At 41.7% G+C, this 25,725-nt stretch overlaps 4 non-coding genes across 4 annotated transcripts; all 4 read left to right on the forward strand.

Annotated features, from left to right (window-relative positions):
• Positions 1–2,679: 2,679 nt before the first annotated feature.
• Positions 2,680–2,870, forward strand: LOC140276409 (U2 spliceosomal RNA). The gene has a single exon (XR_011909005.1). It is a non-coding gene; the product is annotated as a U2 spliceosomal RNA (small nuclear RNA).
• Positions 2,871–3,281: 411 nt separating this feature from the next.
• LOC140276394 (U5 spliceosomal RNA) lies at positions 3,282–3,395 on the forward strand. Its single transcript, XR_011908992.1, has one exon. It is a non-coding gene; the product is annotated as a U5 spliceosomal RNA (small nuclear RNA).
• Positions 3,396–17,703: 14,308 nt separating this feature from the next.
• LOC140275795 (U5 spliceosomal RNA) lies at positions 17,704–17,816 on the forward strand. The gene has a single exon (XR_011908510.1). It is a non-coding gene; the product is annotated as a U5 spliceosomal RNA (small nuclear RNA).
• A 313-nt stretch (positions 17,817–18,129) lies between these two features.
• LOC140276185 (U2 spliceosomal RNA) lies at positions 18,130–18,313 on the forward strand. The gene has a single exon (XR_011908860.1). It is a non-coding gene; the product is annotated as a U2 spliceosomal RNA (small nuclear RNA).
• Positions 18,314–25,725: the final 7,412 nt, after the last annotated feature.

Consider the following 25,725-nt stretch of genomic DNA (forward strand, 5'->3'; position numbering starts at 1 on the left):
TAATTTACAAGCTTCAGTTAAAGCTACCAATTCGACTGCTTGAATAGAGTAATTTTTTGGTAGTGGTTGTTTTAAGAAAACTTCAGTTTCTGTTACTACTGCAAATCCTGTAGCATTTGTGCCATCAGGGTTTTTTTCCTTGATCTGTTGAATAAATATAGTTATTTCTGCATTTTCATAACGTATATCAGTTAAGTCTGGCCTGGGTAAAACACTGATGGTTATTTCTGACATGCAATCATGAGGCTTTCCATCTGTGGGGTAGGTAGCAGTGTGGATGGATTAAGTGTAGCACATCTCTCGACAACAAGGTGTGGCTGTGAAAGAAGAACTGTTATGTAGGAGAGATGTCTGGTAAAGATATTTTGTTAAGTAACCATATCACAGCCACTGCATGAGGTACCTTAAGTGTTAATGGGTGAAATAACACCATTATTGTTGATGCCTGCACTGCCAATGGCTTCTGGCCATTGATTCAAAAGTACGATCTCGTCCCTTTTTCCCCCTTTCAGTGGACACTGGCCCCTAATTACCGCAATTCAGCAGGGGGTCTTTCATTAGGAGTACTGGACTCCCCCGTGCACGGTTTCAGCTCCGACCCTGGACAGCGGAAAAAACGTTGAGATCTGGTTTGAGGACCCAATTGTTGAGAAAAGTCTCTCAATGAGACTCAGAGTTGCTGGAGTCAGTTAATGCAAAGGTTTAATCTTGCAGCAAGTTCAAGAATGTGTGTGTGTATGGGTGTATGTGTGCGAACGTGTGTGAGTTTGTGTGAGTTTAAAGAACCTGTTATCCACTGGCAGGTCTTAACTAGTATGGCACGAGTCCAGCCTGTCTCATCTTTTTTGGAAGGTCCAGCGCTCGGCCGTAACCCTTCTGTCTCTTTGGACTCTCACATACATTCGGTTAATCATAGAAAAACGAGAACAAAACTTTTTAGCCCCTTAAATTCATAAAACAGACATGGTGCAGTTATTTCCATTCTAGAAAATAAGAGTAATCACCACCATTCCTATAAATTCTGGATATTCTAACAATCTGAATCTTTTTTAAATGTTCGATGAAGCCCTTTGCTGTTCTGTTTAGAGACTCAGCTGATCATAAACCAAGTTTTGCTCTTGAACCAAGCTTCTAAACTCTTCACCTTTTTCATTTCTCAGTTAGTATTCACTTTAAAACTGATTAAAAGAAAAATTAAATGAATACCTATCAACAAATGTGGGATCTAAACTCTAGTGCTTCCTCTAAAATAATTTCCTTTCTCAATTCAGAAATGTGTGTGTGTAAGTCAAAACACCCGTGACACCAAAACGGCTTTCTTTTCTCTCTTTTCTCTACACTCTGCACTGTGAGCACACACACCAAATCAGAAAGGCTTTTTTCTCTCTTTTCTACATTATGGACTGTGGGGACACAAAACCGCTCTCTCTTTTTTTTTTTGATTGTGTGCCAGGGCGTTGTTAGATTATGCTTAAGATACGAATGGGTTTATCAGTCACATCAGAATCCATACATACTGATCCTCCTGTAATAAAATGGTCGGATCTTATCAAACACACTTTGTTTCTTGTGACAAGTCAGCGAAACAGCGTATACACGTCAAGACACTGAATCAAGTTTGCCACAAGAACTCATAAGTTTGGCAGTATTGCTCTGCCGTCAGCAATCATACACCCATTTTATTTTCATGAGACATGTGCAGGCACCTGTTCATCTACTGTTCTATCACTATGAATTAGTTTATCTATTATCAATAAGGATACTTCTACAACTACTATCAAAGTATGTCCGGACTTCTTATGTTGTCAGTTGCTATATATGAATAAGTGGGTTGCTACTGAAAAGCATTAAGCATGTCACACAGCCCAAACATATAACATTTCAGGACACACCACACAGTTAACAACCACAGTGAAGCGTGTCAAAGCCCAAACATGTAACATTCAACAGGACACTTACACAACACATTCAAATCAAACAGTCAGACAACATACAAGAACCTATACCCCAGCCGGCATTGCTCCCTGCCTATTTTCCTACAACTCACTATGTGTGCGCACACCTTTATTCACAAACTCTTCAACTTATACTCTTTTACCAAAGCTGCTACAGCTCGATTGGCCAAATACCCTTAGATCCTATTTCGGTGAATTTGACATCTGCCTTGCATGTAACAGATTCGCGGTTTAGCAGTTTTAATTTAGTTTGAGTGAAGGAATTCATTTTATAGCAAAATCCGAAATCGTGAAGAACTCATGGAAGTAAGCTTATTCTCGGATTCCTGAATCTTTAGATTTGCTCTTTCTTTTACTGCAAAGTACAATGTTGAGCAGCACTAATGAGTTGTTTCTATTTTTGGCAGGCTTTACCTTTGCGGATGAAGCCCTTTCTGTCAGTGCAAAAGAAATCTTGTTACTGTGCAGAGTGACTTCTCTGAGTAGAGTCGCCTTACTTGTTGCGACTGTGCCGATGTTCGAAGCTGGGAGTGCAAAGTTGTTGCTTGAATGGTGCTCGCTGGAGCGTGCGGTAGTGTAAAGTTATACCATTTAAAAGGGCTGAAGAGTGCTCAGTGCAGCGGGTGGGCGGAGGTGCAAAGTGACACTATGGCCATAAAAAGAACACCGCTACAAGTGCGCATGGTGCCAGGAAGGGCCCTCGGACGTGAACCAGTGGACAGTTATCGCTTCTCGGCCTTTTGGCTAAGATCAAGTGTAGTATCTGTTCTTATCAGTTTAATGTCTGATGTGTCCTCTATGCGAGGACTACATATTAAATGGATTTTTATCAATAGGAGTTAAAAAAGGAGCTTGCTCCGTTCACTCCAAGCATCGACCCGGTACTGCAGTGCCGCTGGGAATGGTGCGCTCTCCTCTGCTCTTGTGAAAAAGCAAACAGCGGTGCAGGATGGAAGTTTCAGGGAGCCCAAGATGAAACTTTCTTTTTGTCTGCTGAGAAAAGAGAGTGAATGCGAAGTAGACTTTAACACGGCTCTGGGAGCGAGCCGAGTGCGGGCTAACCAGGAGAATTGCTTGAAAGAAACGCGACACCGAATGAGCGGTCAGAACAAAGCCTCAATACGGTGTTCCCGTGTTGTTTGTGGCTGCCTTGTCTTTTGCACAGAGTAAAAGACAAGGCAGCCATCGAACAGGGCCCGATTGTTCCTACTTGGTCAGCTGAGGAGCAAGGGGGGGGATCAAGCGTCTCAACCAAGCAAAGCTCACCATGGGGAAGGTGGCTATGCCAACTAGCCTGATGCCCTGCTCCCGCAGTGATGGATAATCGTACTCTGGTTTCTCTTCATAATGTACAAGTCTTTCGCCTTTTACTAAAGACTTCCGTGGAGAGCAGCACTAATGAATTGTTTCTATTTTTGGCAGGCTTTACCTTTGCGGGTGAAGCCCTTTCTGTCTGTGCAAAAGAAATCTTGTTACTGTGCAGAGTGACTTCTCTGAGTAGAGTCGCCTTACTTGTTGCGACTGTGCCGATGTTCGAAGCTGGAGTGCAAAGTTGTTGCTTGAATGGTGCTCGCTGGAGCGTGCGGTAGTGCAAAGTTATACCATTTAAAAGGGCTGAAGAGTGCTCAGTGCAGCGGGTGGGCGGAGGTGCGGAATGCGAAGTAGACTTTAACACGGCTCTGGAAGCGAGCCGAGTGCGGGCTAACCAGGAGAATTGCTTGAAAGAAACGCGACACCGAATGAGCGGTCAGAACAAAGCCTCAATACGGTGTTCCTGTGGTGTTTTTATAAAATGCGATGCAAAAAAAGGTGTGAATGCCCCATAGAAAACTAAAAGGTGGAGCGGAAGTGTTCGGCTGCAAGAAGGTGTGAATGTCCGACTATATTTGGTGAAAAGCAGGTGAAGCAAGGTCTGAATATCAAACCTTACATCATCAAATGCGAGATCAGAGGTTTTTGGCTGCAAGAAGGCCATAGTTTGCCAAAAGTGGGTAAGGTGCGAATGACCGACTAAATATCAACAAAAGTGGGGGCGAAGGTCTTCGGATGCAAGTGGGTGTGAATATCCCACCATACAAGTATGGTGGAGAGGAAGCTGTGAATGGCCGACCATAGTTTGCAAAAAGCGGGTGAGAAAAGGTGCGAATGTCCAACCATACTTGATCAAAACAGGGAGCGGAGGTGTTTGGCTGCGACAAGGTGTGAATGTCCACCCATAATTAATGAAAAGCGGGCAACAAGTAGGTTCGAATGCCCAACCATACATCATCAAAAGCAGGAGTGGATGTGTTCGGCTACAAGAAGGTTTGTATGTCCGAGCATAGTTTGTAAAAAGCGGGTAAGAAAAGGTTCGAATGCCCGAACATACACCATCAAAAGAGGGAGCGGAGGTGTTCCGCTGTAAGACGGTGTGAATGTCCGACCATAGTTGGTAAAAAGTGGGTATGAAAAGGTTCGAATGCCCAAATTCGGCTGCAAAAAACTGTGTTCGGCTGCAAAAAGGTTTGAATGTTTGACTAAAGTTTGTAAAAAGCGGGTAAGACAAGGTTCGAATGCCTGACAATGTATGATCAAAAGCGGGAGCGGAGGTGTTCAGCTGCAAGGTCTAAATGTCCATCATTAATTGCTAGAAAACATGAAAGAAAATTTTCGAAAATCAATCCGCACATGATCATAAGTGGGAGAGGAGGTGTTCAGCTGCAAGAAGGTGTGAATGTCCTACCATAATTGCTGAAAAATGTGTTATAAACGGTAAGAATGCCGGACCATACATCATCAAAAGCTAGAGAGGTGGTGTTCGGCTGCAAGTAGGTGTGAATGTCTGACTAAAGTTCAAATATATTAACAAAAGCGGGAGGAGAGGTCTTCGGATGAGTGGTTGAGAATTTCCAACCATAATCTATAAAATGCGGTGAAAAAAAAGGTGTGATAGAAACCTAAAAGGTGGAGCGGAAGTGTTCGGCTGCAAGAAGGTGTGAATGTCCGTCTATAGTTGGTGAAAAGCAGGAAAAGCAAGGTCTGAATGCCCAATCTTACATCATCAAAAGCGAGATCAGAGGTGTTTGGCTGCAAGAAAACGGGTAAGGTGTGAATGACCGACTAAATATCAACAAAAGTGGGGGCGGAGGTCTTCGGATGCAAGTGGGTGTGAATATCCCACCATACAAGTATGGTGGAGAGGAAGCTGTGAATGTCCGACCATGGTTTGTAAAACGCGGGTAAGACAAGGTGCGAATGCCCGACAATGTATGATCAAAAGAGGGAGCGGAGGTGTTTGGCTGCAAGGTCTGAATTTCCAACCATAATTTGTAAACACCGTTGAAGAAAAGCCTCGAAAGCCCGACTATACACCATCAAAAGCGGGAGCAGAGGTGTTCAGCTTCAAGAAGGTCTGAATGTCCACCAATAATTACTGAAAAATGGGTAAGAAAAGGTGTGAATGCCCAACTATACATCATCAAAAGCAGAAGTGGATGTGTTCGGCCACAAGAAGGTTTGAATGTCCGACCATAGTTTGTAAAAGGCGGGTAAGAAAAGGTTCGAATGCCCGAACATACACAATCAAAAGAGGGAGCGGAGGTGTTTCGCTGCAAGAAGGTGTGAATGTCCGAGCATAGTTTGTAAAAAGTGGGTAAGAAAAGGTTCGAATGCCAGAACATACACCATCAAAAGAGGGAGCGGAGGTGTTCCGCTGTAAGAAGGTGTGAATGTCCGACCATAGTTGGTAAAAAGCGGGTAAGAAAAGGTTAAAATACCCGACTCTACACAATCAATAGCGGGAGCGGAGTTGTTCGGCTAAAAGAAGGTGTGAAAGTCCGATCATGGTTTGTAAAAAGCGGGTAAGAAAAGGTTCGAATGCAAAAATATACACCATCAAAAGTGGAAGCCGAGGTGTTCGGCTGCAAGTAGGTGTGAATGTCCACCCATAATTAATGAAAAGCGGGCAACAAGTAGGTTCGAATGCCCAACCATACATCAACAAAAGCAGGAGTGGATATGTTTGGCTACAAGAAGGTTTGAATGTCCGACCATAGTTTGTAAAAAGCGGGTAAGAAAAGGTGCGAATGCCAGAACATACACCATCAAAAGAGGGAGCGGAGGTGTTCCGCTGTAAGATGGTGCGAATGTCCGACCATAGTTGGTAAAAAGCGGGTAAGACAAGGTTCGAATGCCCGAATATATACCATCAAAAGCGGAAGCGGAGGTGTTCGGCTGCAAGAAGGTGTGAACGTCCGACCAAAGTTTGTAAAAAGCAGTTAAGAAAAGGTTCGAATATCCAACCAAACATAATCAAAAGTGGGAGCAGAGCTGTTCGACTGCAAGTAGGTGTGAATGTCCACCCATAATACCTGAAAAATGGGTAAAAAAAAGGTGCGAATGCCCAACCATACATCATGAAAAGCAGGAGTGCATGTGTTCGGCTACAAGAAGGTGTGAACGTCCAACCAAAGTTTGTAAAAAGCAGTTAAGAAAAGGTTCGAATATCCAACCATACATAATCAAAAGCGGGAGCAGAGCTGTTCGACTGCAAGTAGGTGTGAATGTCAGATCATAATTTGCAAAAAGCTGATGAGAAAGGGTGAGAATGCCCGACTATACACCATCAAATGCGGTAGCGGAGTTGTTCGGCTGTGAGTAGGTGTGAATCTCCAACCATAATTGCTGAAAAATGTGTTAGAAAAGGTAAAAATGCCGGTCCATACATAATCAAAATCGGGAGAGGTGGTGTTCAGCTGCAAGAAGGTCTAAATGTCCATCAATAATTGCTAGAAAACATGAAAGAAAATTTTCGAAAATCAAACCACACATGATCATAAGTGGGAGAGGAGGTGTTCAGCTGCAAGAAGGTGTGAATGTCCACCCATAATACCTGAAAAATGGGTAAAAAAAAGGTGCGAATGCCCAACCATACATCATCAAAAGCAGGAGTGCATGTGTTCGGCTACAAGAAGGTGTGAACGTCCAACCAAAGTTTGTAAAAAGCAGTTAAGAAAAGGTTCGAATATCCAACCATACATAATCAAAAGCGGGAGCAGAGCTGTTCGACTGCAAGTAGGTGTGAATGTCAGATCATAATTTGCAAAAAGCTGATGAGAAAGGGTGAGAATGGCCGACTATACACCATCAAATGCGGGAGCGGAGTTGTTCGGCTGTGAGTAGGTGTGAATCTCCAACCATAAGTGCTGAAAAATGTGTTAGAAAAGGTAAGAATGCCGGTCCATACATCATCAAAAGCGAGAGAGGTTGTGTTCGGCTGCAAGTAGGTGTGAATGTCCAGCCATAATTACTCACAAACGGGTAAGAAAAGGTACTATTGCCAGACCATATATGATCAAAGCAGGGAGCGGAGGTGGTTCAGCTGCAAGAAGGTTTGAATGTCCGACTAAAGTTCAAATATATTAACAAAAGCGGGAGGAGAGGTCTTCGGATGAGAGTGGTTGAAAATTTCCAACCATAATGTATAAAATGCGGTGAAAAAAAGGTGTGATAGAACACTAAAAGGTGGAGCGGAAGTGTTCGGCTGCAAGAAGGTGTGAATGTCCGACTATATTTGGTGAAAAGCAGGTGAAGCAAGGTCTGAATGCCCAACCTTACATCATCAAAAGCGAGATCAGAGGTGTTTGGCTGCAAGAAGGCCATAGTTTGCCAAAAGCGGGTAAGGTGCGAATGTCCGACTAAATATCAACAAAATTTGGGGCGGAGGTCTTCGGATGCAAGTGGGTGTGAATGTCCGACTATATTTGGTGAAAAGCAGGTGAAGCAAGGTCTGAATGCCCAACCTTACATCATCAAAAGCGAGATCAGAGGTGTTTGGCTGCAAGAAGGCCATAGTTTGCCAAAAGCGGGTAAGGTGCGAATGACCGACTAAATATCAACAAAAGTGGGGGCGGAGGTCTTCGGATGCAAGTTGGTGTGAATATCCCACCATACAAGTATGGTGGAGAGGAAGCTGTGAATGGCCGACCATAGTAAAAGGCGGGTGAGAGAAGGTGCGAATGTCAAACCATACATAATCAAAACAGGGAGCGGAGGTGTTCTGCTGTAAGAAGGTGTGAATGTCCAACCATAGTTGGTAAAAAGCGGATAAGAAAAGGTTAAAATACCCGACTGTACACAATCAATAGCGGGAGCGGAGTTGTTCGGCTACTAAAAGGTGTGAAAGTCCAACCCTGGTTTGTAAAAAGCGGGTAAGAAAAGGTTCGAATGCCCGAACATACACCATCAAAAGAGGGAGCGGAGGTGTTCCGCTGTAAGACGGTGTGAATGTCCGATCATAGTTTGTAAAAAGCGGGTAAGAAAAGGTTAAAATACCCGACTGTACACAATCAAAAGAGGGAGCGGAGTTGTTCAGCTAAGAGAAGGTGTGAAAGTCCGACCATGGTTTGTAAAAAGCGGGTAAGAAAAGGTTCGTATGCCCGAATATACACTATCAAAACCGGAAGCGTAGGTGTTCGGCTGCAAGAAGGTGTGAACGTCGGACCAAAGTTTGTAAAAAAGCAGTTAAGAAAAGGTTCGAATATCTAACCAAACATAATCAAAAGCGGGAGCAGAGCTGTTCGACTGCAAGTAGGTGTGAATGTCAGAGAATAATTTGCAAAAAGCTGATGAGAAAGGGTGAGAAATCCCGACTATACACCATCAAATGCGGTAGCGGAGTTGTTCGGCTGTGAGTAGGTGTGATTCTCCAACCATAATTGCTGAAAAATGTGTTAGAAAAGGTAAGAATTCCGGTCCATACATCATCAAAAGCGGGAGAGGTGGTGTTCGGCTGCAAGTAGGTGTGAATGTCCATTAATAATTGCTTTAAAACATGAAAGAAAATTTTCGAATATCAAACCTTACATGATCATTAGCGGGAGAGGAGGTGTTCAGCTGCAAGAAGATGTGAATATCCACCCATAATTACTGAAAAATGGGTAGGAAAAGATGCGAATGTCCAACCATAAATCATCAAAAGCAGGAGTAGAGTTGTTCAGCTACAAGAAGGTATGAAAGTCCAACCATGGTTTGTAAAAAGCGGGTAAGAGAAGGTTCGAATACCCGAATATATACCATCAAAAGCGGAAGCGGGGGTGTTCGGCTGCAAGAAGGTGTGAACGTCCGACCAAAGTTTGTAAAAAGCAGTTAAGAAAAGGTTTGAATATCCAACCGAACATAATCAAAAGCGGGAGCAGAGCTGTTTGACTGCAAGTAGGTGTGAATGTCAGATCATAATTGCTGAAAAATGTGATAGAAAAGACTAGAATGCCGGACAATACATCATCAAAAGCGGGAGAGGTGGTTTTTCGGCTGCAAGTAGGTGTGAATGTCCAGCCATAATTACTCACAAACGGGGGAAGAAAAGGTAGTATTTCCAGACCACACATGATCAAAACAGGGAATGGAGGTGGTTCAGCTGCAAGGTGTGAATGTCTGACTAAAGTTTGTAAAAACCGTTTAAGACAAGGGGCGAATGCCCGACAATGTATGATCAAAAGAGGGAGCGGAGGTTTTCGGCTGCAAGGTCTGAATGTCCAACCATAATTTGTAAAAATCGGGGAAGAAAAGGCTCGAAAGCCCGACTATACACCATCAAAAGTGGGAGCAGAGGTGTTCAGGTGCAAGAAGGTGTGAATGTCCGACCAAAAATTACTGAAAAATGGGTAAGAAAAGGTGCGAATGCCAAATCATACATCATCAAAAGCAGGAGCGGATGTGTTCGGCTACAAGAAGGTTTGAATGTCCGACTAAAGTTTGTAAAAAGCGGGTAAGACAAGGTGTGAATGCCCGACAATGTATGATCAAAAGAGGAGCGGAGGTTTTCGGCTGCAAGAAGGTCTGAATGTCCACCCATAATTACTGAAAAATGGGTAAGAAAAGGTGCGAAAGCCCAACCGCACATGATCATAAGTGGATGAGAAGGTGTTCGACTGCAAGTAGGTGTGAATGTAAGATCATAATTTGTAAAAAGCGGGTAAGAAAAGGTAAGAATGCCCAACCATAAATTATCAAAAGCGGCAGCAGAGTTTCGGCTGGTATTTATCAATGTCTAGATAGATTTCAACAGAAAACAACGTTGTACTTTGCAGTAGAAGAAAGTGCAAATCAAAAGTTTTAGGAATCCGAGAATAAGCTTATTTTCATGAGTTCTGCACGATTTCGGATTTTATGTATAAAATGAATTTCTTCACGCAAACTAAGTTAACACTGCTTTGTCCTTTATATGTACCCATTTCTACATATATTTCAAGCATAAACTTCCTCATACTACCCTGAATGAGAAAGAGCCACACTTGTGATTAAGCCATACGCCCCCTGAGGAGTTCTGCATGGTTTGGGATTTTATCTATAAAATTAATTCCTTCACTCAAACTATGTTAAAACAGCTTTTACCTTCATATTTATCAATGTCTCGATAGATTTAAACAAAAAAACAACGTTGTACTTTGCAATAAAAGAAAGAGCAAATCAAAAGTTTTAGGAATCCGAGAATAAGCTTATTTTCATGAGTTCTGCACGATTTCGGATTTTATGTATAAAATGAATTCATTCACTCAAACCAAGTTAAAACTGCTTTTTCCTTCATATTTATCAATGTCTAGATCGACTTCAACAAAAAACAACATTGTATTTTGCAGTAGAAGAAAGAGCAAAACTGAAGGATCAGGAATCCGAGAATAAGCTTCTTTTCATACGTTCTGCATGATTTGGGATTTTATGTATAAAATGAATTCCTTCACTCAAACTAAGTTAACACTGCTTTGTCCTTCATATGTACCCATTTCTACATATATTTTAAGCATAAACTTCCTCATACTACCCTGAATGAGAAAGAACCACACTTGTGATTAAGCCATACGCCCCTTTTGAGGAGTTCTGCATGATTTGGGATTTTATCTATAAAATCAATTCCTTCACTCAAACTATGTTAAAACGTCTTTTACCTTCATATTTATCAATGTCTCGATAGATTTAAACAAAAAAACAACGTTGTACTTTGCAGTAAAAGAAAGAGCAAATCAAAAGTTTTAGGAATCCGAGAATAAGCTTATTTTCATGAGTTCTGCACGATTTCGGATTTTATGTATAAAATGAATTCATTCACTCAAACCAAGTTAAAACTGCTTTTTCCTTCATATTTATCAATGTCTAGATCGACTTCAACAAAAAACAACATTGTATTTTGCAGTAGAAGAAAGAGCAAAACTGAAGGATCAGGAATCCGAGAATAAGCTTCTTTTCATACGTTCTGCATGATTTGGGATTTTATGTATAAAATGAATTCCTTCACTCAAACTAAGTTAACACTGCTTTGTCCTTCATATGTACCCATTTCTACATATATTTTAAGCATAAACTTCCTCATACTACCCTGAATGAGAAAGAACCACACTTGTGATTAAGCCATACGCCCCTTTTGAGGAGTTCTGCATGATTTGGGATTTTATCTATAAAATCAATTCCTTCACTCAAACTATGTTAAAACGTCTTTTACCTTCATATTTATCAATGTCTCGATAGATTTAAACAAAAAAACAACGTTGTACTTTGCAGTAAAAGAAAGAGCCAATCAAAAGTTTTAGGAATCCGAGAATAAGCTTATTTTCATGAGTTCTGCACGATTTCGGATTTTATGTATAAAATGAATTCATTCACTCAAACCAAGTTAAAACTGCTTTTTCCTTCATATTTATCAATGTCTAGATCGACTTCAACAAAGAACAACATTGTATTTTGCAGTAGAAGAAAGAGCAACACTGAAGGATCAGGAATCCGAAAATAAGCTTATTTTCTTATGGGCAAGTGGGAACTGCTTTGTCCTTCATATTTATCAATGTGTAGATGGATTTCAACTTCTTCTACTGCAAAGTCCAATGTTTTTCTTTGTTGAAGTCGATCTAGACATTGATGAATATGGAAGGACAAATCAGTTTTAACTTGGTTTGAGCAAAGCAATTCATTTTATAGCAAAATCCGAAATCGTGCAGAACTCATGAAAGCAGGCTTATACTCGGATTCCTGAAACTTTAGATTTGCGCTTTCTTTTACTGCAAAGTACAACGTTGTTTTTTTGTTTAAATATTTCTAGACGTAATGCATTTTATAAGCAAAATCCCAAATCATGCAGAACTCACGAAATGCTTTTTCTCGCTTTTCACTGCTTTTTACAAACTTTGGTCGGACGTTCACACCTTCTTGCATCCGAACACCTCCGCTTCCGCTTTTGATGATGTAATTTCGGGCATTCGAACCTTTTTTTACCCGCTTTTTACAAACCATTGTCAGACTTTCACACCTTCTTGCAGCCGAACACCACCTCTCCCGCTTTTGATGATGTATGGTCCAGTATTCTTACCTTTTCTAACACATTTTTCAGCAATTATGGTCGGACATTCATACCTACTCACAGCTGGACACCTCCGCTCCCGCTTTTGATCATACAATGTCGGGACATCGCTCCTTGTCTAACCAGCTTTTTACAAACTTTAGTCGAACATTCACACCTTCTTGCAGCTGAACACCTCCGCTCCCGCTTTTGATGATGTATAGTCGGGCTTTCGAGCCTTTTCTTACCCGCTTTTTACAAACTATAGTCAGACATTCACACCTTGCAGCTGAACCTCCGCTCCCTGTTTTGATCATGTATGGTCTGGCAATACGACCTTTTCTTCCCCCGTTTGTGAGTAATTATGGCTGGACATTCACACCTACTTGCAGTCGAACAGCTCTGCTCCCGCTTTTGATTATGTTTGGTTGGATATTCGAACCTTTTCTTAACTGCTTTTTACAAACCATGGTCGGACTTTCACACCTTCTTGTAGCCGAACAACTCCGCTCCCGCTATTGATTGTGTACAGTCGGGTATTTTAACCTTTTCTTACCCGCTTTTTACCAACTATGGTCGGACATTCACACCGTCTTACAGCGGAACACCTCCGCTCCCGCTTTTTATGGTGTATAGTCGGGCATTCGAACCTTTTCTTACCCGCTATTTACAAACTATGGTAGGACATTCAAACCTTCGTGTATCCGAAAACCTCCGCTCTCTCTTTTGATCATACATTGTCGGACATTCGCACCTTTTCTTACCCGCTTTTTACAAACCATGGTCGGACTGTCACACTTTCTTGTAGCCGAACACATCCGCTCCCGCTATTGATTGTGTACAGTCGGGTATTTTAACCTTTTCTTACCCGCTTTTTACCAAGTATGGTCGGACATTCACACCTTCGTACAGCGGAACACCTCCGCTCCCTCTTTTGATGGTGTATGTTCGGGCATTCAAACCTTTTCTTACCCGCTTTTTCCAAACTATGGTCGGCTATTCACAGCTTCCTCTCCACCATACTTGTATGGTGGGATATTCACACCCACTTGCATCCGAAGACCTCCGCCCCAAATTTTGTTGATATTTAGTCGGACATTCGCACCTTACCCGCTTACTATGGCCTTCTTGCAGCCAAACACCTCTGATCTCGCTTTTGATGATGTAAGGTTGGGCATTCAGACCTTGCTTCACCTGCTTTTCACCAAATATAGTCGGACATTCACACCTTCTTGCAGCCGAACACTTCCGCTCCACCTTTTAGTGTTCTATCACACCTTTTTTTTCACCGCATTTTATACATTATGGTTGGAAATTTTCAACCACTTTCATCCGAAGACCTCTCCTCCCGCTTTTGTTAATATATTTGAACTTTAGTTTGACATTCAAACCTTCTTGCAGCTGAACCACCTCCGCTCCCTGTTTTGATCATATATGGTCTGGCAATACTACCTTTTCTTACCCGTTTGTGAGTAATTATGGCTGGACATTCACACCTACTTGCAGCCGAACACAACCTCTCTCGCTTTTGATGATGTATGGACCGGCATTTTTACCTTTTCTAACACATTTTTCAGCAATTATGGTCGGAGATTCACACCTACTCACAGCCGAACAACTGCGCTCCCGCATTTGATGATGTATAGTCGGGCATTCTCACCCTTTCTCATCAGCTTTTTGCAAATTATGATCTGACATTCACACCTACTTGCAGTCGAACAGCTCTGCTCCAGCTTTTGATTATGTTTGGTTGGATATTCGAACCTTTTCTTAACTTCTTTTTACATATTTTGGTTGGACGTTCACACCTTCTTGTAGCCGAACACTTCCACTCCTGCTTTTGATGATGTATGGTTGGGCATTCACACCTTTTTCTTGCCCATTTTTCAGGAATTATGGGTGGACATTCACACCTTGCAGCTGAACACCTCCTATCCCACTTATGATCATGTGCGGTTTGATTTTCGAAAATTTTCTTTCATGTTTTCTAGCAATTATTGATGGACATGTAGACCTTCTTGCAGCTGAACACCTCCGCTCCCGCTTTTGATCATACATTGTCAGGCATTCGCACCTTGTCTTACCCACTTTTTACAAACTTTAGTCGAACAGTCACACCTTTTTGCAGCCGAACACCACCTCTCCCGCTTTTGATGATGTATGGTCCAGAGTTCTTACCTTTTCTAACACATTCTTCAGCAATTATGGTCGGACATTCACACCTACTCAGAGCCGAACACCTCCGCTCCCGCATTTGATGGTGTATAGTCGGGCATTCTCACCCTTTCTCATCAGCTTTTTACAAATTATGATCTGACATTCACACCTGCTTTTGATAATGTATTGTTAGGCATTCGCACCTTTTTTTTTACCCATTTTTCATGAATTATGGGTGGACATTCAAACCTTCTTGCAGCCGAACACCTACGCTTCCGGTTTTGATAGTGTATATTCGGGCATACAAACCTTTTCTTACCCGCTTTTTACAAACCATGGTCGGACTTTCACACCTTCTCTTAGCTGAACAACTCCGCTCCCTCTTTTGATTGTGTACAGTCGGGTATTTTAACCTTTTCTTACCCGCTTTTTACCAACTATGGTCGGACATTCACACCTTCTTACAGCGGAACACCTCCGCTCCCTTTTTTGATGGTGTATGTTTGGGCATTAGAACCTTTTCTTACCCGCTTTTTACAAACTATGGTCGGACATTCAAACCTTCTTGTAGCCGAACACATCCACTCATGCATTTGATGATGTATGGTTAGGAATTCGCACCTTTTCTTACCCATTTTTCAGTAATTATGGGTGGACATTCACACCTTGCAGCTGAACACCTCCTCTCCCGCTTATTATCATGTGCGGTTTGATATTCGAAAATTCTCTTTCATGTTTTCTAGCAATTATTGATGGACATTCAGACCTTCTTGCAGCTGAACACCTCCGCTCCAGCTTTTGATGGTGTATAGTCGGGCTTTCGAGCCTTTTCTTCCCCGGTTTTTACAAATTATGGTTGGACATTCAGACCTTCTTTCAGCCGAAAACCTCCGCTCCCTCTTTTGATCATACATTGTCGGGCATTCGCACCTTTTCTTACCCGCTTTTTACAAACTTTAGTCGGACATTAACACCTTCTTGCAGCTTAACCACCTCCGCTCCCTGTTTTGATCATGTATGGTCTGGCAATACTACCTTTTCTTACCCATTTGTGAGTAATTATGGCTGGACATTCACACCTACTTGCAGCCGAACACCACCTCTCCTTCTTTTGATGATGTATGGACCGGCATTCTTACCTTTTCTAACACATTTTTCAGCAATTATGGTTGGAGATTCACACCTACTCACAGCCGAACACCTCCGCTCCCGCATTTGATGGTGTATATTCGGGCATACGAACCTGTTCTTACCCGCTTTTTACAAACCATGGTCGGACTTTCACACCTTCTTGTAGCTGAACAACTCCGCTCCCTCTTTTGATTGTGTACAGTCGGGCATACAAACCTGTTCTTACCCGCTTTTTACAAACTATGGTCGGACATTCAAACCTTCTTGTAGCCGAACACATCCACTCCTGCTTTTTATGATGTATGGTTGGGCATTCGCACCTTTTCTTACCCATTTTTCAGTAATTATGGGTGGATATTCACACCTACTTGCAGCGGAACACCTCCTCTCCCGCTTATGATTATGTGCGGTTTGATATTCGAAAATTTTCTTTCATGTTTTATAGCAATTATTGATGGACATTCATACCTTCTTGAAGCCGAACACATCCACTCCTGCTTTTGATGATGTATGGTTGGGCATTCGAACCTACTTGTTGCCCGTTTTTCATTAATTATGGGTGGACATTCACACCTTGTCGCAGCCAAACACCTCCGCTCCCTGTTTTGATCATGTATGTTTTGACATTCGCACCTTTTTTCACCTGCTTTTTACTATTGTCGGCCAATCACAGCTTCCTCTCCACCATACTTGTATGGTAGGAAATTCTCACCCACTCTCATCCGAAGACCTCTCCTCCCGCTTTTGTTAATATTTAGTCGGGCATTCGAACCTTTTCTTACCCACTTTTTACAAATTATGGTCGAACATTCACACCTACTTGCAGCTGAATACTTCCGCTCCACCTTTTAGTGATGTATGGTTGGCATTTGCACCTTTTGTTACCCTCTTTTTATACTGATTGCTGAAGATTAAGTTGTTCTTTCTCAAACTACAATTTTTTTTTAATTGTTGAAACTTGATTTGAAGTGGATAAATAAGGAGGACAAACAGTTTTAAGTCACGCTGATAGAAGAAATTAATTTTATAGCAAAATCTGTATTTCGTCATATGTCGAGAGATGCTTATTGCTGAAGAAGTTCTTTCTCATTCTACAATTCTACTATCACTATGAATTAGTTTATCTATATCAATAAGGATACTTCTACAACTACTATCAAAGTATGTCCAGACTTCTTATGTTGTCAGTTGCTATATATGAATAAGTGGGTAGCTACTGACAAGCATTAAGCATGTCACACAGCCCAAACATATAACATTTCAGGACACACCACACAGTTAACAACCACAGTGAAGTGTCAAAGCCCAAACATTCAACAGGACACTTACACAACACATTCAAATCAAACAGTCAGACAACATACAAGAACATATACCCCAGCCGGCATTGCTCCCTGCCTATTTTCCTACAGCTCACTATGTGTGCGCACACCTTTATTCACAAACTCTTCAACTTATACTCTTTTACCGAAGCTGCTACAGCTCGATTGGCCGAATACCCTTAGATCCTATTTCGGTGAATTTGACATCTGCCTTACATGTAACAGATTAGCGGTTTAGCAGTTTTAATTTAGTTTGAGTGAAGGAATTCATTTTATAGCAAAATCCGAAATCGTGAAGCACTCATGAAAGTAAGCTTATTCTCGGATTCCTGAAACTTTAGATTTGCTCTTTCTTTTACTGCAAAGTACAACGTTGTTTTTTTTGTTTAAATCTTTCTAGACATGGTAAATATGAACGACAAAGCAGTTTTAACATAGTTTGAGTGAAGGAATTAATTTTATAGATAAAATCCCCAGAGTCTGCAGAGAAAAGAGAGTGAATGCGAAGTAGACTTTAACACGGCTATGGGAGCGAGCCGAGTGTCGGCTAACCGGGAGAATTGCTTGAAAGAAACGCGACACCGAATGAGCGGTCAGAACAAAGCCTCAATACGGGATTCTCGTGGTGTTTTTGTTGCTGCCTTGTCTTTTGCATAGAGTAAAAGACAAGGCAGCCATCGAATAGGGCCCGATTGTTCCTACTTGGTCAGCCGAGGAGCAAGGGGGGGGGGGGGGGCAAGCGTCTCAACCAAGCAAAGCTCACCATGGGGAAGGTGGCTATACCGACTAGCCTGATGCCCTGCTCCCGCAGTGACGGATAATCGTACTCTGGTTTCTCGGTTTCTCTTCATAACATACAAGTCTTTCGCCTTTTACTAAAGACTTCCGTGGAGAGCAGCACTAATGAGTTGTTTCTATTATTGGCAGGCTTTACCTTTGCGGGTGAAGCCCTTTCTGTCTGTGCAAAAGAAATCTTGCTACTTTGCAGAGTGACTTGTCTGAGTAGAGTCGCCTTACTTGTTGGCGATGTTCGATGCCGATGTTCGAAGCTGGAGTGCAAAGTTGTTGCTTGAATGGTGCTTGCTGGAGCATGCGGGAGTGCAAAGTTATACCATTTAAAAGGGCTGAAGAGTGCTCAGTGCAGCGGGTGGGCGGAGGTGCAACGTGACACTCTGGCCACCTATGGCCATAAAAAGAACACTGCTACAAGTACGCATTGTGCCAGCAAGGGCCCTCGGACCTGAAACAGTGGACAGTTATCGCTTCTCGGCCTTTTGGCTAAGATCAAGTGTAGTATCTGCTCTTATCAGTTTAATATGTCCTCTATACGAGGACAACATATTAAATGGATTTTTAAGAATAGGAGTTGAAAAAGAAGCTTTCTCCGTTCACTCCAAGCCTCGACCCGGTACTGCAGTGCCGCTGGGAACGGTGCGCTCTCCTCTGCTCTTGTGAAAAAGCAAACAGCGGTGCAGGATGGAAGTTTCAGGGAGCCCAAGATGAAACTTTCTTTTAATCTGCTGAGAAAAGAGAGTGAATGCGAAGCAGACTTTAACACGGCTCTGGGAGCGAGCCGAGTGCGGGCTAACCGGGAGAATTGCTTGAAAGAAACGCGACACCGAATGAGTGGTCAGAACAAAGCCTCAATACGGTGTTCCCGTGGTGTTTGTGGCTGCCTTGTCTTTTGCACAGAGTAAAAGACAAGGCAGCCATCGAATAGATTGTTTCTACTTGGTCAGCCGAGGAGCAGGGGGGGGGGGGGGGGGGGGGGGGGGGGGGGGGGGGGCAAGCGTCTCAACCAAGCAAAGCTCACCAAGTAGGAACAATCGGGCCCTTTTCGATGGCTGCAACACCTGAAAGAGATATTGATGCGAGACCCGATCAAATGCTTTTTCAAAGTCTAAATTTAAGATGACAAGCCGGGTGTTTCTGTCTCTAGCGTAATCAATGATGTCTCGAATCAGTACGAGGCTGTCGGTGAGTTGTCTCCCTGAGATGGCACAAGCTTGGTCTGGGTGAATTACCTCCTCTAAAACAGAGGACATCCGCGTCGCTAAAACCTTGCTAAAAAGTTTACAGTCAAAGTTTAAAAGTGTGATGGGCCTCCAATTCTTTAGGTCAGTCTTATCATTTTTTTTATAAAGTAGAGTCACTATTTCCACTCTAAAACTGTCAGGCAGTCGGTCGAGTTTTTCAAAATCTTTAAAAACATCTAAAATGTCTGATGATAAAAGGTCCCAATAGGTCAGATAGAATTCTGCAGGAAGCCCGTCTAAACCCGGAGCTCGACTTCTCTTAAAACCTGTTAGGCATTTTTTAACTCTAAAGCAGTAAAATTCTGTGTCAAGTGTGCATTCTCTTTTACGGTTTTGTCAACGAATTTTAAGATTTCTGCCGATGTTTCCAAGTGCACTGGTTTCTCTTTGTACATGTTACTATAAAAGGTATGTACAGTTTCAATCATCTCTTGTGTGGATTTTGTTAAAAACCCATCTTCTCTTTTTAGATTTTGAATACACTCCTTTTTATTTATAACTTTCTTTCTTTTTCACCTTCCTCAATTTCCTGCTCCCTGCTTCTTACAAAAATTCCTTTACTCTTTATTTCTGCTAAAACTGACATTTCCTTTTTGACATCTTTGATTTCTTCTTTAAAGTCTATGCCACACTGATTTAGTTTAAAGTAGCGCTGTAAGCGTTTATGTAGTCCCATCATACATCTATTCTCTTTCCTTTTTTTACGTTTACCTTGCTGTTTAAAAAAAGTCTGGGTCGTTTCCTTCACCATTTCCCACCATTGTGCATGTGTTTCGTAGAGGTCTTGAAGGGTCTGCCACTCTTTATAACATTCCCTGTACTGACTGACTATGATTTCATCCTCCAACAGGGAACAGTTGAGTTTCCACAGACCACTTCCTACCGTCACACCAGAAGGGGGTGAAAGGGTGCAGGAGAGCATAAGGTGGTCTGAAAAGAAAACAGGGGTTAATCTAACATCAGTGGGTGGGCAATCTCTAGTAAAGAAATAATCAATGCGAGAGGCTCTGGTGCCATCATGACTAAACCAGGTGAAGCCCTCCTCTCTGGGATGCATGGTTTTAAAACAGTCAGTAAGCTTAAAATCCCTGCATATGCCCTGAAGTAAAATCGAAGTCTTATCCACTTTAAAATCTACCCCTGCTCTTTTTCTATCTTTCCTGCTCAAGATACAGTTAAAATCCCCTCCTACAACTAAAGGTACTTGCCCTAGCATGTAAAGCTGTATATCTTCTAAAAGGTCATACCTTTCATTTTTTCCATTGAAACCATAAATATTTAAGAGGTTAAAGTCTTGCCCCATAAAATTCAAGTGTGCTAAAAGTGCACGTCCGTCTCTCACCACTGTGCTACCTTTCACCAGAACATGCGGATTTTTAATTAGAATGGCCACACCATCATTTTTATTTTGATTTGAGCCACTCCATATCGATAAATGGGGCCACATTTCCTCCCATTGTCTATGGTTTTTTAAAAAAGGTAGTCCACATTCTTGTATTAAAAACACATCTGATTTTATGGAGTCTAAGAAGGATAAAATACTCTGGGCTCTTGTCTTTGATTTCACACTTCTCACATTTAGTGTTGAGAAGGTGAGAACCATTAAAAGCATAAAGGAAAGTAGGTATGTCATTTTCGTTTTTCTAAGTTATCAAAACAAATTACACACAGGTTATTTCTTGGGAAACTAGCTCTTCCTTCATTTCTTTAGGTGAAAAGTGAGTAGGGTGATCTATATTTCCTTTTCGGACTCTCTGTGTTGGCCTCTGACGCAATGTTGCATTTAACTTTGAGTCCCTGGGGGTTGATTGCAGAGCTGAAGTTAAAAAGGAGACCTCATTTGGTGAGTCGGAGGGGAAGACTCTAGGTTCTTCCACTGAAGAACTTCTTTGTCAGGCATTCGCACCTTGTCTTACCCACTTTTTACAAACTTTAGTGCAAAGTCTGCAAGGTTGCTAAAAGACTAGAATGCCGGACAATACATCATCAAAAGCGGGAGAAGTGGTTTTTCAGCTGCAAGTAGGTGTGAATGTCCAGCCATAATTACTCACAAACGGGTAAGAAAAGGTACTATCGCCAGACCATATATGATCAAAACAGGGAGCGGAGGTGGTTCAGCTGCAAGAAGGTTTGAATGTCCGACTAAAGTTCAAATATATTAACAAAAGCGGGAGGAGAGGTCTTCGGATGAGAGTGGTTGAAAATTTCCAACCATAATGTATAAAATGCGGTGAAAAAAAGGTGTGATAGAACACTAAAAGGTGGAGCGGAAGTGTTCGGCTGCAAGAAGGTGTGAATGTCCGACTATATTTGGTGAAAAGCAGGTGAAGCAAGGTCTGAATGCCCAACCTTACATCATCAAAAGCGAGATCAGAGGTGTTTGGCTGCAAGAAGGCCATAGTTTGCCAAAAGCGGGTAAGGTGCGAATGTCCGACTAAATATCAACAAAAGTGGGGGCGGAGGTCTTCGGATGCAAGTGGGTGTGAATATCCCACCATACAAGTATGGTGGAGAGGAAGCTGTGAATGGCCGACCATAGTAAAAGGCGGGTGAGAGAAGGTGCGAATGTCAAACCATACATAATCAAAACAGGGAGCGGAGGTGTTCTGCTGTAAGAAGGTGTGAATGTCCAACCATAGTTGGTAAAAAGCGGGTAAGAAAAGGTTAAAATACCCGACTGTACACAATCAATAGCGGGAGCGGAGTTGTTCGGCTACTAAAAGGTGTGAAAGTCCGACCATGGTTTGTAAAAAGCGGGTAAGAAAAGGTGCGAATGCCCGACAATGTTTGATCAAAAGAGGGAGTGGAGGTTTTCGGCTGCAAGAACGTCTGAATGTCCAACCATAATTTGTAAAAACCGGGGAAGAAAAGGCTCGAAAGCCCGACTATACACCATCAAAAGTGGGAGCGGAGGTGTTCAGCTGCAAGACGGTCTGAATGTCCATCAATAATTGCTAGAAAACATGAAAGAAAATTTTCGAATATCAAACTGCACATGATCATAAGCGGGAGAGGAGGTGTTCAGCTGCAAGAAGGTGTGAATGTCTACCCATAATTACTGAAAAATGGGTAAGAAAAGGTGCGAATGCCTAACCATACATCATCAAAAGAGGGAGCGGAGGTGTTCCGCTGTAACACGGTGTGAATGTCCGACCATAGATGGTAAAAAGCGGGTAAGAAAAGGTTAAATTACCCGACTGTACACAATCAAAAGAGGGAGCGGAGTTGTTCAGCTAAGAGAAGGTGTGAAAGTCCGACCTTGGTTTGTAAAAAGCGGGTAAGAAAAGGTTCGTATGCCCGAATATACACCATCAAAAGCGGAAGCGGAGGTGTTCGGCTGCAAGATATTGTGAACGTCCGACCAAAGTTTGTAAAAAGCAGTTAAGAAAAGGTTCGAATATCTAACCAAACATAATCAAAAGCGGGAGCAGAGCTGTTCGACTGGAAGTAGGTGTGAATGTCAGATCATAATTTGCAAAAAGCTGATGAGAAAGGGTGAGATTGCCCGACTATACACCATCAAATGCGGTAGCGGATTTTTTCGGCTGTGAGTAGGTCTGAATCTCCAACCATAATTGCTGAAAAATGTGTTAGAAAAGGTAAAAGTGCCGGGCCATACATCATCAAAATCGGGAGAGGTGGTGTTCAGCTGCAAGAAGGTTTAAATGTCCATCAATAATTGCTAGAAAACATGAAAGAAAATTTTCGAAAATCAAACCACACATGATCATAAGTGGGAGAGGAGGTGTTCAGCTGCAAGAAGGTGTGAATGTCCACCCATAATACCTGAAAAATGGGTAAAAAAAAGGTGCGAATGCCCAACCATACATCATCAAAAGCAGGAGTGCATGTGTTCGGCTACAAGAAGGTGTGAACGTCCAACCAAAGTTTGTAAAAAGCAGTTAAGAAAAGGTTCGAATATCCAACCATACATAATCAAAAGCGGGAGCAGAGCTGTTCGACTGCAAGTAGGTGTGAATGTCAGATCATAATTTGCAAAAAGCTGATGAAAAAGGGTGAGAATGCCCGACTATACACCATCAAATGCGGTAGCGGAGTTGTTCGGCTGTGAGTAGGTGTGAATCTCCAACCATAATTGCTGAAAAATGTGTTAGAAAAGGTAAAAATGCCGGTCCATACATCATCAAAAGCGGGAGAGGTGGTGTTCGGCTGCAAGAAGGTGTGAAAGTCCGACAATGGTTTGTAAAAAGCGGGTAATAAAAGGTTTGAATTCCCGAAATTACATCATCAAAAACGGAAGCGGAGGTGTTCGGATGCAAGAAGGGTTGAACGTCCGACCAAAGTTTGTAAAAAGCAGTGAAAAGCGAGAAAAAGCTTTTCGTGAGTTCTGCATGATTTGGGATTTTGCTTATAAAATGCATTACTTCACTCAAACTATGTTAAAACTGATTTGTCCTTCATATTTACCATGTCTAGAAAGATTTAAACAAAAAAACAACGTTGTACTTTGCAGTAAAAGAAAGAGCAAATCTAAAGTTTCAGGAATCCGAGTATAAGCCTGCTTTCATGAGTTCTGCACGATTTCGGATTTTGCTATAAAATGAATTGCTTTGCTCAAACCAAGTTAAAACTGCTTTGTCCTTCCATATTCATCAATGTCTAGATCGACTTCAACAAAGAAAAACATTGGACTTTGCAGTAGAAGAAGTTGAAATCCATCTACACATTGATAAATATGAAGGACAAAGCAGTTCCCACTTGCCCATAAGAAAATAAGCTTATTTTCGGATTCCTGATCCTTCAGTGTTGCTCTTTCTTCTACTGCAAAATACAATGTTGTTCTTTGTTGAAGTCGATCTAGACATTGATAAATATGAAGGAAAAAGCAGTTTTAACTTGGTTTGAGTGAATGAATTCATTTTATACATAAAATCCGAAATCGTGCAGAACTCATGAAAATAAGCTTATTCTCGGATTCCTAAAACTTTTGATTGGCTCTTTCTTTTACTGCAAAGTACAACGTTGTTTTTTTGTTTAAATCTATCGAGACATTGATAAATATGAAGGTAAAAGACGTTTTAACATAGTTTGAGTGAAGGAATTGATTTTATAGATAAAATCCCAAATCATGCAGAACTCCTCAAAAGGGGCGTATGGCTTAATCACAAGTGTGGTTCTTTCTCATTCAGGGTAGTATGAGGAAGTTTATGCTTAAAATATATGTAGAAATGGGTACATATGAAGGACAAAGCAGTGCTAACTTAGTTTGAGTGAAGGAATTCATTTTATACATAAAATCCCAAATCATGCAGAACGTATGAAAAGAAGCTTATTCTCGGATTCCTGATCCTTCAGTTTTGCTCTTTCTTCTACTGCAAAATACAATGTTGTTTTTTGTTGAAGTCGATCTAGACATTGATAAATATGAAGGAAAAAGCAGTTTTAACTTGGTTTGAGTGAATGAATTCATTTTATACATAAAATCCGAAATCGTGCAGAACTCATGAAAATAAGCTTATTCTCGGATTCCTAAAACTTTTGATTTGCTCTTTCTTTTATTGCAAAGTACAACGTTGTTTTTTTGTTTAAATCTATCGAGACATTGATAAATATGAAGGTAAAAGCTGTTTTAACATAGTTTGAGTGAAGGAATTAATTTTATAGATAAAATCCCAAACCATGCAGAACTCCTCAGGGGGCGTATGGCTTAATCACAAGTGTGGCTCTTTCTCATTCAGGGTAGTATGAGGAAGTTTATGCTTGAAATATATGTAGAAATGGGTACATATAAAGGACAAAGCAGTGTTAACTTAGTTTGCGTGAAGAAATTCATTTTATACATAAAATCCGAAATCGTGCAGAACTCATGAAAATAAGCTTATTCTCGGATTCCTAAAACTTTTGATTTGCACTTTCTTCTACTGCAAAGTACAACGTTGTTTTCTGTTGAAATCTATCTAGACATTGATATATACCAGCCGAAACTCTGCTGCCGCTTTTGATAATTTATGGTTGGGCATTCTTACCTTTTCTTACCCGCTTTTTACAAATTATGATCTTACATTCACACCTACTTGCAGTCGAACACCTTCTCATCCACTTATGATCATGTGCGGTTGGGCTTTCGCACCTTTTCTTACCCATTTTTCAGTAATTATGGGTGGACATTCAGACCTTCTTGCAGCCGAAAACCTCCGCTCCTCTTTTGATCATACATTGTCGGGCATTCACACCTTGTCTTACCCGCTTTTTACAAACTTTAGTCGGACATTCAAACCTTCTTGCAGCTGAACCACCTCCGCTCCCTGTTTTGATCATATATGGTCTGGCAATAGTACCTTTTCTTACCCGTTTGTGAGTAATTATGGCTGAACATTCACACCTTCTTGCAGCCGAACACAACCTCTCCCGCTTTTGATGATATATGGTCCGGCATTCTTACCTTTTCTAACACATTTTTCAGCAATTATGGTCGGACATTCACACCTACTCACAGACGAACACCTCCGCTCCCACATTTGATAGTGTATAGTCGGGCATTCTCACCCTTTCTCAACAGCTTTTTGCAAATTATGATCTGATATTCACACCTACTTGCAGTCGAACAGCTCTGCTCCCGCTTTTGATTATGTTTGGTTGGATATTCGAACATTTTCTTAACTGCTTTTTACAAACTTTGGTCGGACGTTCACACGTCTTGCAGCCGAACACCTCCGCTTCCGCTTTTGATGGTATATAGTCGGGCATTCGAGCCTTTCCTTACCCACCTATTACTTACTATGGTTGGACATTCAAACCTTCTTGTAGCCGAACACAGCCGCTCCTGCTTTTGATGATGTATGATTTGGCATTCGCAC

The sequence above is a fragment of the Leuresthes tenuis genome, unplaced genomic scaffold (genome assembly GCF_036924035.1).
Source record: "Leuresthes tenuis unplaced genomic scaffold, fLeuTen1.0.hap1 SCAF_18, whole genome shotgun sequence".
In the NCBI taxonomy this organism is placed as follows: Eukaryota; Metazoa; Chordata; class Actinopteri; order Atheriniformes; family Atherinopsidae; genus Leuresthes; species Leuresthes tenuis.